The following is a 10775-nucleotide window of genomic DNA, read 5'->3' as shown; positions in this document are numbered from 1 at the left end:
AGTAAGTTCTGGAGGGGAAAAAATCAGTTCATGTGCGGCCAATGCATCTAGGGTTAGCTTTCCTGCTTGGGAGGGTGACCTGCCGGCCACAAATCCGCGCAAGGGTCTGAGATGTAAAGTTTTTGGGATCCCCCACACCCTCGGCCCAACCTTCTCGGGAAATCAAGCCAGTCATTTGGAAATCTGTCATGGATAATATTAAATGATATTATCCAACGCGAATTCTGTAAAAGGAGAACGTCCTGGGGCTGTCTCTAGCTCAGTTGTACCTGGAGAAGACCCACTGAAATTAACAGACCTACGGTAGTCATGGCTATTGTTTTCAGCGGGTCTACTCTGAGGAGGACTAAGATACAACCCCTGGGATTTCTGTCTCTTTCCCCCTCCCCCAATTAATAATACTAATGCCAATAAATAGCAACAATAAAACTTTTGGGGACCCTTCCTTCCTATCTTCTCGGGAAATCAAGCCAGATAGATGGCAGTCTGTACGTGTTATTATATTATTTTGTATTAGATTAGATTAGGATCAGGAATTCTGAGGTTTCTCTCTCTCCCTTCCCCCCCAATAATAATGATAAAGCTAATAATAACAATAAAACCTCGCCGATCAGTTCGCCCCCCCCCTCTAATTCCAGGTCTTGAAAATTGTCGGAGCAAGGAATGCGCGCGGTGGGAGATATGGAGAAAGAGGAATCTTTGCGCAAAACAAGAGTCCAAAGTGGATTTAATCTTGTCTGGAGAGCGAAGCGCTGGGGGGAAGTGCGGAAAACAAGGACGACATAACGGTTCAAAAAGTAACTTGGCCATTTACTCGATGTGTGTGAGTGTGCGCGTATGTCTGTGGAGCTTTGCCTGGTTAGGAATGCGAGCACTTTGCTTCCTCGCTAACTTCTCCAGCGTTCCTTGGAGACAACTTTCCCCGGTATCGCGCTCTTACTTATGAGCAGGGCCCCTTGAAACACCGCGTGGGTCAGCTCTTCAGAAAGGTTGGTGAGTGTGTCGCCGGTAGCTTCTCGCTCTCTCTAATTCCCGGTCTACGCAGACTTTGTAAGTGGGCAATTGTGCAGTGTGTGTGTGTCTGTGGAGGAGAAGATGGGGGATTGTTAGCTTCCTGCAGTTGTTGCCTAGGAATTTGGAGAGAGTGCTCAGCATTCTCTCCCCCCTCTTCTTTTTTTTGTCATGCAAGGGTCAGGGACAATAGGGGAAGACCAGGAGAGATTAACTTACAAGGTTCACTCCGCTCCCCCCCCCCGCAATCCTTGCTCTCTCAAAATGGGAGGGTTTGACAAGCGTCTCACAAAGCCCTCCTGAATGGGCCAGGCCCCAAATACAGAGTTAGTCATTTCATTAAGTCTGATAATGGAGAGAGAATTCTGTCCCCATTTGTAGGACAACACCAGAAGTGTGTGTGCGTGTGTAAAGAGGCAGAGTTTCAAAGAAGACCTGGGGGAAACCGAAATAAATAACTCCCCCTTCCTTCCTTCCTTGGCGATGGAACTCTCGGCTAAAGCCCCTCTGAAAAGAAAGAAAGAAAACGGGGGTCGCCCCTTCCCCAAAGAAAACCCCTTTCCCTGGAGGTGAGCTGGATGGGAGGCGGGGAGTCTGCGGAAAAGAAGCCCTTGCTGCATCCCGACGGTAGGAAGACTCCCCCTCCCCTCATGTTCAAACGGAAGCGGATTATTTGCTAAAAAGAAAAGGGCAGTTGAATTGCCCATTGGCTAATTTCCAAACTGGCCAAAAACGGGAAAAAAGGTGTGTGTGTGTGTGTGTGTGTGTGTGTGTGTGTGTGTGTGTGTGTGTGTGTGTGTCGGGGGGTTGCGCTGGGTGTGAGAAAACACCGATTGACAAATTCTGGTCGGAGCAAAGAGAACCGGAGAGGCATTTTTTTGGGTGGGGTGGCGGCGGTAGAGGATGGCAAGAGTGAAGGAAATGAAATGGCCTTTCCTGTACTTAACACAGCAAAATCGGTTCAAAACAAAGGGCTGGTGTGCGGTGTGTCTGCAGCCTGGACTTTAGTTTCCGGTGTGTGTGTGAGAGAGAGTAAAGCAAAGCTGTGGAACAAGCCTACGTTGGGCTTTGATCAGAACGCAGAGCTCTAAAAACAATGGAATATTGCTCAATTGGGCAATCCAATTATTTTTAAAAAACGTAGAAATCATTTCCTGCTTTGCTCATATAGAGTGAGGGTGTTGTTGTTTTTAAAAAAGTGTGTGTGTAATTGCGTACCGGGATCCAGAATTTCAGCCAGTTTCAATGAGAAACTTCCCGCGTCGGAGGGAAAGGATTGGGCTTTTTTTTTGGGGGGGGGCAAATTCGACTTAAGACAAAGTACTTCGACTGAAGAGGCTAGACGGTTTTCTCTAGGCCTCTGTGTGAGATCCAACGTCACCCGCCCCAATATGTAGCACAGTGCCAATGTGTTTTGTCAAAGGTGGGTGCAATGCCTTGTCCTGGCAAAAGCTTTTCCAGGCGAAACGGGAATGAAAGGGTTTCCATTCCAAACGGAAATGCGGCGCGCTGTACTATCCAGACAAAAACAAAAGATCGCCCCAACACGTATTGAAGGCATAACACACCGCGTGCACGCTGAAATGGAAGACGGGGAGTTCACCTAAGTCCTATCTGCCGGCTATATTGGGTGCTGTTCAATGCGGGGGTTAATATATCCCTCTCTGTTCTGCTCTCAGAGGCGTGAAGTTCCTTTCGAACCTTAAAGAGGCCAGGGAAGACCACGCAGGAATCGAGGGTCACCAGATTCACTTGGAGAATGAAAAGAGATCCGTGCAAGGGAAAAACACCGGGCAGAGGTCTGTTAACGGGCACGCACAAAACAAACACCTTTAGCTATACACCCATTCCAGGGCATCTTGCGCCCCACGCCTTCCACATATGTTCTATTGGATGAAATATATCAGTGGGACTGCCATTCATTTTCTTTTTAAAAAGTCTTTCTTTCAAGCTTTGAAAAACGGCAACTCTCTGTTACTTGCACGGGAAGAGTTGAGTCTCACTAGACCCTGAGGAAGCGCTCAAGAGAAGAAGACAGCGGTTTTATTTATTCCCCCCTCTGTTTTGGTGTGCTTGGGGGGGGGCAAGTTCCTTACCTATCCATACAACCCGGAAATATTGCCTTGCGCGCAGTCGGTTAGGCTGTTGGGTAGCTGTTAAGGAGTAGGGGCGCGCGGGGTGCAGACACACAGCCGCGGGCGCCCACACACACTTCCCCGTAAACCTAGGAAGCCAAGAGAAGCGAGGCAGGATCAAGACCTCCAGACCCGATTCTGTAAACAGAGGCGGGTTTGGGCTGCAGTCCACATGGCTGAAAATTAGCGGATTCCCCCCCCCCTTTCACGGTCGGTGATAAGGATAGCGATTCTAGTTTGCCCTTCTGCGCAGTTTTAAAAGAATAAAGCCTTACCTAGAGAACTTATAGGGAGTTATTATTGTTGGGAAGATACGGAGTTGCTATCCATGCGTATATGAATGCGTAAAATAACCCAACCTTCCTCCTTCCACGCATCGTCAATAGCTCTCCAACCTATGTGTTTCTTACCGCAGTAATCTTCTCTAAATTATTTTAAATTTATGGGGCCTTCTTGCCGCTTTCATCCAACCCTTACAAATCCGATTTTTTTCCTTGGCGTCAACCGAAGGGTGGGTGGGTGGAAACCACAACTCTGATTTCTTTTATTTATTGTTTACATTGCAATGCTAATCGCGCTTGCTCCAAAGCAAGTCTCTCTGTGGCTAGGATCGCAGCCACCGTGCAATGGAGGCCTCACATCCCGGTTGGATAGAGTAGAATGGAATTGAAAAGAACGCCTCGCTCATTCTGAAGCGAGTAAGGATCCACGTCCTCTGTCTTCCTTTCGGCTCTTCAAAAATCTATATCGGGGCGAAACTTCAGTGGTCTTCCTCCCCCGCCCCAGCTCCCGCGACGGTTCCTTACACATCGCCGGGCATATATATAAACATATATATCCGAACTGATAATCCCCAGGATCGATACTTTCCCTTCCCCTCAGCACCTGGCAAAAAGAGATAACTCTTTCTCCCACCCTTTTATTTCTCCCACATTCAGGATGGATATGCTTTTCACCCCTCTTCCTTATTTTCATGCTCTGAGAAGAAAGAGGGGTGCATGCGCCTGTGGGTGAGAGGGGTGCGAGAGAGAAACAAATTGAAATTTTTTTCGCCTCCGTTCTCCTAACTGTATTACATTAGAAATCCTTCCACACCCACTCACCCACCCACAAATCTTCAGCTCTCCCCCCCCTTTCCCATTTTAAGGGACTGGGGAGAAAGAGGGATGTGTGAGTGTGTGTGTGTGGAGACAGAGAGAGAGAAAGAAATTGAGATTTTTTTTGCTTCCATTCCCTCAGCAGTACTAGTTTAGAAAACAACCCATCCACCCAAATCTTCACCTCTATTCCCCGTTTTAATGGACGGGGGAGAAAGACGAGTGTGTGAGTGAGAAGGGGTGGGAGAGAGAGAGAGAAAGAAATTGAGATCTTTTGCGCTTCCATCCCCCAAATTGTACTGCATTAGAACACCCCCTACCCTCCCAGATTTTCAGCTCTTTTCACCCCCTTCTCTCTTTTACTGCACTGGGAAGAGAGAGAGAGGAGGGGGGGAAGGGGAAGAGAGAGAGATGGAAATCTTTTTGTTTCCATTCCCCAAACTGCACTACAGTAGACCCCCCCCCACTCCCCCACCCGTCCAGCACACACAGACTGTCGTCTCCAGCTCTTCCTTCACCGCCCCCCCCGCCCCGCTAGGCCTATTCCGGGGTCAGAAGCGCGCCGGAGCAGATGGTGAGAGAGAGCCAAGCAAGCCCGCCACCCTCTCTCTCTCTGCTTAGCTCATAAAGCGACTGCGCGCTGGCAGCTGGGGCGGTGACAGTATTAAGAGACGCGCGCAGTTGATGGAATTTACTATACTATAAAAAAAGGCACGAGAAAGCAAAAGAAGCAGCAAAGCGCCCCTTTGAAGAGAGTAAGGTGTATCAACATTGCAGCGCAACAGACGGCAGAGGGAGAAAGGAAACAGGGAAATGCCAAACACGACAATCAGCTGTTTGCAATCACTTAAGCTCTGTGGCATTTGTAAGGCTGCGCTCTGCGTATCCCTCCCCCCCCGAGTTTTGTAATTAATTACCTAACTCTTCGGCATCTCTTCGACGACTGGCTTTCTTTTGTTGTTGTTGTTGATACTCCAAATTATTCCTCCCTCCCCATGGCAGCCTTAACTCCCCCTTTAGGCGTTGTTTAAAACACACATATGGGAGAAAAGGAGGGAGGGGGAAGGTGTGTGTGTGGGGGGGGGCTGGGGGTCTCAAAGCCATATATCACGGACGAGGAAGGCGTGGCCCTCCAGTTGTAGCTGGGACTCCCGCCTCCATCAGCCCCGGTAGCCAGTGGTCAGGGCTGATGGGAGATAGAGTCCCGCAATGTGTGGAGGTAAGGCATGGAATCTAACCCCCCTCCCAAAAAGCAAGAAGCTGCAGCTAGGCTGCAAAGGGCTTCTGTTCAGTGAATACATGCTTGCTTACTTATTTGCACGGTGCTTTGGCGAGCGCAAGTGGACCTGTATGTCGGCCGCGGAGCCCTGCCCCGTATGAAAAAGGTCTCAGGTTCAGTCTCCGACATTTCTAGGTAGGGCTGGGAGAGACTCCTGCCTGAAAACCCTGGACAGCTGCTGCCAGTCAGTGTGGACAATGCCGAGCTAGAGGGACCAATGGCCTGAGTCGGTGAAAGGCAACTTCCCAGGTTGCTATGACTTACACCTGAGTAAATGTGCACTCAGCTCTGCAGCGCTGCAGAAGCAATCCCCGGCAGCGTTTTCAACTCCGAAGGGCCTTTGCCCCAGGGGTGTTGCTGTCCAGGGTCTCAGGGGGTCTTAGACCCCTTACTTTTTGGGGAGCAGGGTCCCTATGTCTCCAGCATCCGGTGAGCCAATCACCATGAAAAGGGAGCATGTTAGCTACTGATAAGAGTCTTCTAACCTGCTTCCTTGCCCTTTCCTGCTGTTTGGAGCCAATCGGAGTGAAAGGAGGTGAGACGACTCTTTTCAGTAGCTAACACTCTCTTTGAAAGCTTATTAGCTCCTAGGGACGTCTGTTGTTGCTAGAGACGGCATTAACAAGGATCTCATTCTCAACACAACAGCAAAAAATGGTGGGACGTGGCTGTGACTACCATGAAGGGAACCTCTGAATTCCCACTACATCACTGCTTTTCCCTAAGCGGCCTTGTGCTTAAAGGTCCCCCCCCGCCCCCACTTTAGAAAGATGGGCAAGACATTTTCTAACTATAAATAAAATCCAGATTGCATTTCCTCCACCTCTTGGGAGGAAGTCCCCGGGAGTCCAGTTATTCGTTCTGAGGAGGCGGCAGCCTTAAAAATGATTAACCTTGCCAGGATCGCGCGTTTAATTCATACACACGCGCGCACGCGTTTGGAATGTGCTTCTTTCCGCACAAGGTGGCTACCGGTTTTGAGAAAAGGGCAACAAAGGAACGGTTCGGACCGACGATGAGCGTGTTCGCGTGTGCAACATTCTTGGTTTTTCTCATTAAAATCTCCTTTGGGGAAAAATAAAAGCTGAGTGAAAAAAAGAAAACAAGTTGAAAGGATAGATTTTTTTTTAACGTTAAACAACCACACCAAGCCCAGCAAGCTTCTCAGGGTTGGGCTGTGGGGCTCTTTCTGAGTGGCTGCGTTACAAATTGTAAATTTAAATTGCTCGCCGGATTCATTACTGCCTCCCTTTGATTTCAGTCAGCCGTGAAAAATTGTACTGGTGTACCGCCGCGAAAGCGTTTTGCTGCAAAGAGCAACAGCTCTAATCACCCGCTTTCTCTCTCCCACAAAAGTGTAATTATTTTGTTTTGGGTGTAAATATAACCTACCCTACAGAAAGTCCAGCGGCGTCTGAATGCATCGCGGGCGCCTTTAAGGGGATCCGTCCGAAATTAGTACCAAGGTTAAAAAGAAAAGGAAGACTGAAGGAAATAAAAGAGAGGCAGGCAGCTGGAAACGTCACCATTATTATTATTTTTAAAAAAAGGGGGGGAGGGCAAGAGAGATAAATTAAAATTTAAAGAAAGCAAAAGGGTTCATTCACACACTTTCACACGCTGCCCTCCGCGAACAATAGGACACCTCGGAGGTAGGGAAGGGAACTCCCTCTCTAAATGTGGGGCGAAATCTTATGCGCAAGGCCCCTGCGTGAAGAGAGAGGCGCTGCGCCAAAGCAATGCAGACCCCATTTCTTGCGCAGGAGACCTGTCCTGAGGTTGCGCCCTGGAGACCTTACTTGGGACTTTCCCTGGCTCTGAAACAAATGATATAAACCTCTCGCGTCTATCGCCTCCGAATAAACAATACCCCCCATCTCTCCCTCTCTCTCCGCCCCCCCCACATGCTTTCCCTTAGGGGCGACCCACCAGCGCACGCAAAGAATCTCGGCCTCTGTTAAATAATATCATTTTAAAATGTCATTTCCCCGCATCATATACACTCCGGCCTTTGTAGGGTCTGGTTCAGACATCCGGATTCATCACAGGACGATTGCCGAACCCAACAAACAGCCAGCGCTGATTCGCACGTGTGAATGTGCCTGCTCAGATCCAACACCGCGGATCTCATCCTTTCTTTTCCCATCCCATCCCCTCAAATACACGCGAAATCCAACCTCCCACTCCCCGGTATTTACACATCTACTCAGCCGCCGACACTTTACCGAAAACAACCACCGCCGCTAGAGAACATTTCAAAAGGAATCGCGTGAGGCCGTCAGCTGTTAGTCAGCGAAGCGATAGGAACTGCTCGTGTGATCCCCTCATCAACACCGAAGAGTGCTACAAGAGTGAGAGAAGAATAGGCTGATTTAGAAATTTGAAGAAAGCAACAGGAACTATTATGATAATTATTAATCATTATCATCATCATCTACCTTGGGCACGAATACTGAATTCCTAAATGGAGTTCAGGTATTGTATTTCAGAACAGCCGGACAGTAAATGCTTCTGAAATCGCTCTCCCCATCTCTTAGGGTCGGGTTATCAGGCTGTGTCGCCGGCTGCTACAACGTCAACGTCTGTTTTGTTTGTATTTCTGAGTTGGAGCGCGATTTCCAAGTACGCGCATCAAGCAGGGGCGCGTGTATGCCCTCTGGCCCAGGTTCCCACGTGCTCTGTTCCGTGAAGCTTGGGGAGGGCTACCACGCCAGTTTTCCTACCTTGGCCTGCAAACTGTGTGGCCTTCCGGTTCTCTCCCTCCTGCTCCTCCTCCTCCTCCTCGCGCAATTGACCTGCGGGCGTGGATCCAGTGAGCTGCCCCTTCCTTTTCCCCTCAAGTTCGCTAGAAACAGAGCAGGGGTGCGTGTATGGGTGCGTGTATGGGTGCGTGTGAGAGAGAGACAGAGACAGACAGAGAGAGAGAGAGACCGCGCAGGCGGGCCGAGTTTATGGAACCCTGCTAATTAATTGTGTCATTAAAGAGGCATTCTACCTACCCACCCAAGGAAAATAAAACGGGCAGCTCGGTGGACGTGGAAGCCTCGCTGAAGAAGAAGAGTGCTCCTCCGCTTCCACTCCTCCCCCTTTCCAAATCCTTCCTCCTCTCCCCCTCCCCGCTTTTCTCTGAGCTGCACAGACTGAGCTGCAGTCGCCTTGGAGGGAAAGGAGGAGGGAGGTGGAAGAAAATCAGTAGTGCGCCCTCGAAGAAACGCCGCACCTGAACAAGGACCCGCCTTGGAAGACAAGGATGGAATCCAGAGAATCCTCAGCGGTTTTTTGTTTTTTTAAAGAGCAGAAGTCAGTCTCGAACCCACAGCCGCTCACGCCTTGAGGGGTTGAAAATGATTTCTTTTTTCCCTTTTTTTAAAAGCAGCAATAGAATCAGGATTGATTTCAGACGGGCCAACCTTGATCGACGGGGGGGGGACTTTGCTTACAAGCGGAGGGGACTGGGGGGAGAAACTGGTCATGTGCATCATCCGGCGGGGAACTGTGTGTGTGGAGCGTGTCTCCATTTGGTAGCCGCTATGGGTATTAAAGTGCTGCTAGCTTGTCCAGGTCAGTCTCTGGGGAAAAAAAACTCCCCTTAGTTTAGGGCGGGCTCACACATGTACGTTTGTCAGGGCAGCAGTGAAGCAGTGATGTGCGCGTGTGAATGCCTTACTCCAGATCAAAAACCGGGGACCTGTTTCTAGGCATGAGGCAAAAGGAGGGGACAGACAGCTGGAACATGTCCGTTCAGGCTCTCTGTGTCTGTGTGTCAGGGAGAAAGATTCAGACCTAGCCGTCTGCTTGAAACGCCAATTTTCTTTACAGAAGGATCTGTTGCAGTGGCACTGAGAGAAGCATTTTGTTATCTTACTGAGGGGCAGTGGCCGTCAGCTCCCCCATTCTGAAGTGGTATAGCCCGGAAACATCCATGAGAACTAGATCCTTGTACGAGACTGGAGGGAGGTCAGCGTGTGGATGAAATGTTGCCCATGCATATTTCCAAACCGTATATTATGCCACCACTCCATAACAAAAGTCTGTCCTCCATCTGTCTCCTGAAAAAAAGTAGGCAAAATTATTATTGTTATCATTAATAATAATCATCCCACCCTTCCTCGCAGTAGAAGCCCAGGGCTACAAAGAAAAACGTTAAAAACACTTTAAAACAAAGTTAAATATATAGCCTACCTGGCAGTGATTTCTATTGGAGCAAATGAGTTTAACATCCAGATAAATGCTTTTAGTGCTTGGAACCCTGGGAATCACGCCCTTTGACCCGGAAATGAAAGACACCCACAGCAGGTGGAAACTGAATGCCAAACACTTTTTTTAAAGAGATGGAGCTGGTCAGGAGATGGTTAGGCTTCTGCACATGCTTAGAGACACTCTTTCCTCCACCCTACGCCTACTTCATGTTCTACAGTTATTTCTTGTCATTACAGACAAGTTCCGGTTTAAATCTGTTCATTGCTGTTTCCTGTTGAGTCGTGGATGCTTGGGAGGTAATGTAAACGGAATAGTCTGTGGTCAGCCATACCATACTGAGCGTTAGAGTCCGTCCCCCTACCCCCCTTCATTTTCCTCCAGGTTAGAGAGAGGCAGAGGCAGAGCAAGCAGGGGCTCCACCCTTCTACTTCGTGTTAATTAACCCGTAAGCATGACCACGCCCACTGTTGGAACTCATCGTCATTGGAGCTGCTTAGAATGTTCACAAACATTACTGACAAGTTGGGGAAAACACAGTTCCCCTCCACCCGCATCCGATTCTCAGTAGTGCCGGGTGGATTGGACAAAGAGTGTTATGGGGTTGCAACTGATCACCATTATCTGCCTGGAGACAGCAGAAGCAGCAGACTCTGACTTCCAACACCACGGAGGGAGGGCGCTAATTTTAATTGTTGTTGATGCTAAATTAGTTTAAGCAGCACAGCAGAGAGTAACAGTGGTCTGAAATGTGAGTGTGCCAGCATGTGTGTACGTTTACTTAAGAAAGCATGCTTTTACCCTGCATCAGGATCACTGAGACTTGAGACTTAGTAAAATAAGAAAAGCTACTTTATTTATAGAAATACATAGTAGATAGAAAGGCATACCTAGTTCTAACTAACTAACTAAGTTGGAGGCGCAACACCCAGGCGTGGGAGTTGGCCTCATGGCTAGGAGAGAGAGAGCAGAGACAAGAGGTGTCTCCTCTCTCCCGGACAGTCGGAGAAGAGAAGAGTGGAAAAGGCAGAAGGAGGGGCAGATAAGCTTCAACAG

General features: G+C 49.0%; 1 long non-coding RNA gene across 1 annotated transcript; it reads right to left on the bottom strand.

Annotated features, from left to right (window-relative positions):
- Positions 1-7457: 7457 nt before the first annotated feature.
- On the bottom strand, positions 7458-9785 carry LOC133373253 (uncharacterized). The gene is made up of 3 exons (XR_009759634.1): positions 9705-9785; positions 8246-9571; positions 7458-7865 (listed from the first exon to the last, which is right to left on the bottom strand). It is a non-coding gene; the product is annotated as an uncharacterized LOC133373253 (long non-coding RNA).
- Positions 9786-10775: the final 990 nt, after the last annotated feature.

The sequence above is a fragment of the Rhineura floridana genome, chromosome 19, assembly GCF_030035675.1.
Source record: "Rhineura floridana isolate rRhiFlo1 chromosome 19, rRhiFlo1.hap2, whole genome shotgun sequence".
Lineage (NCBI taxonomy): Eukaryota > Metazoa > Chordata > Lepidosauria > Squamata > Rhineuridae > Rhineura > Rhineura floridana.
Note: the sequence above shows the minus strand (reverse complement) of the source record. Positions and strands in the feature narration are given on the sequence as shown.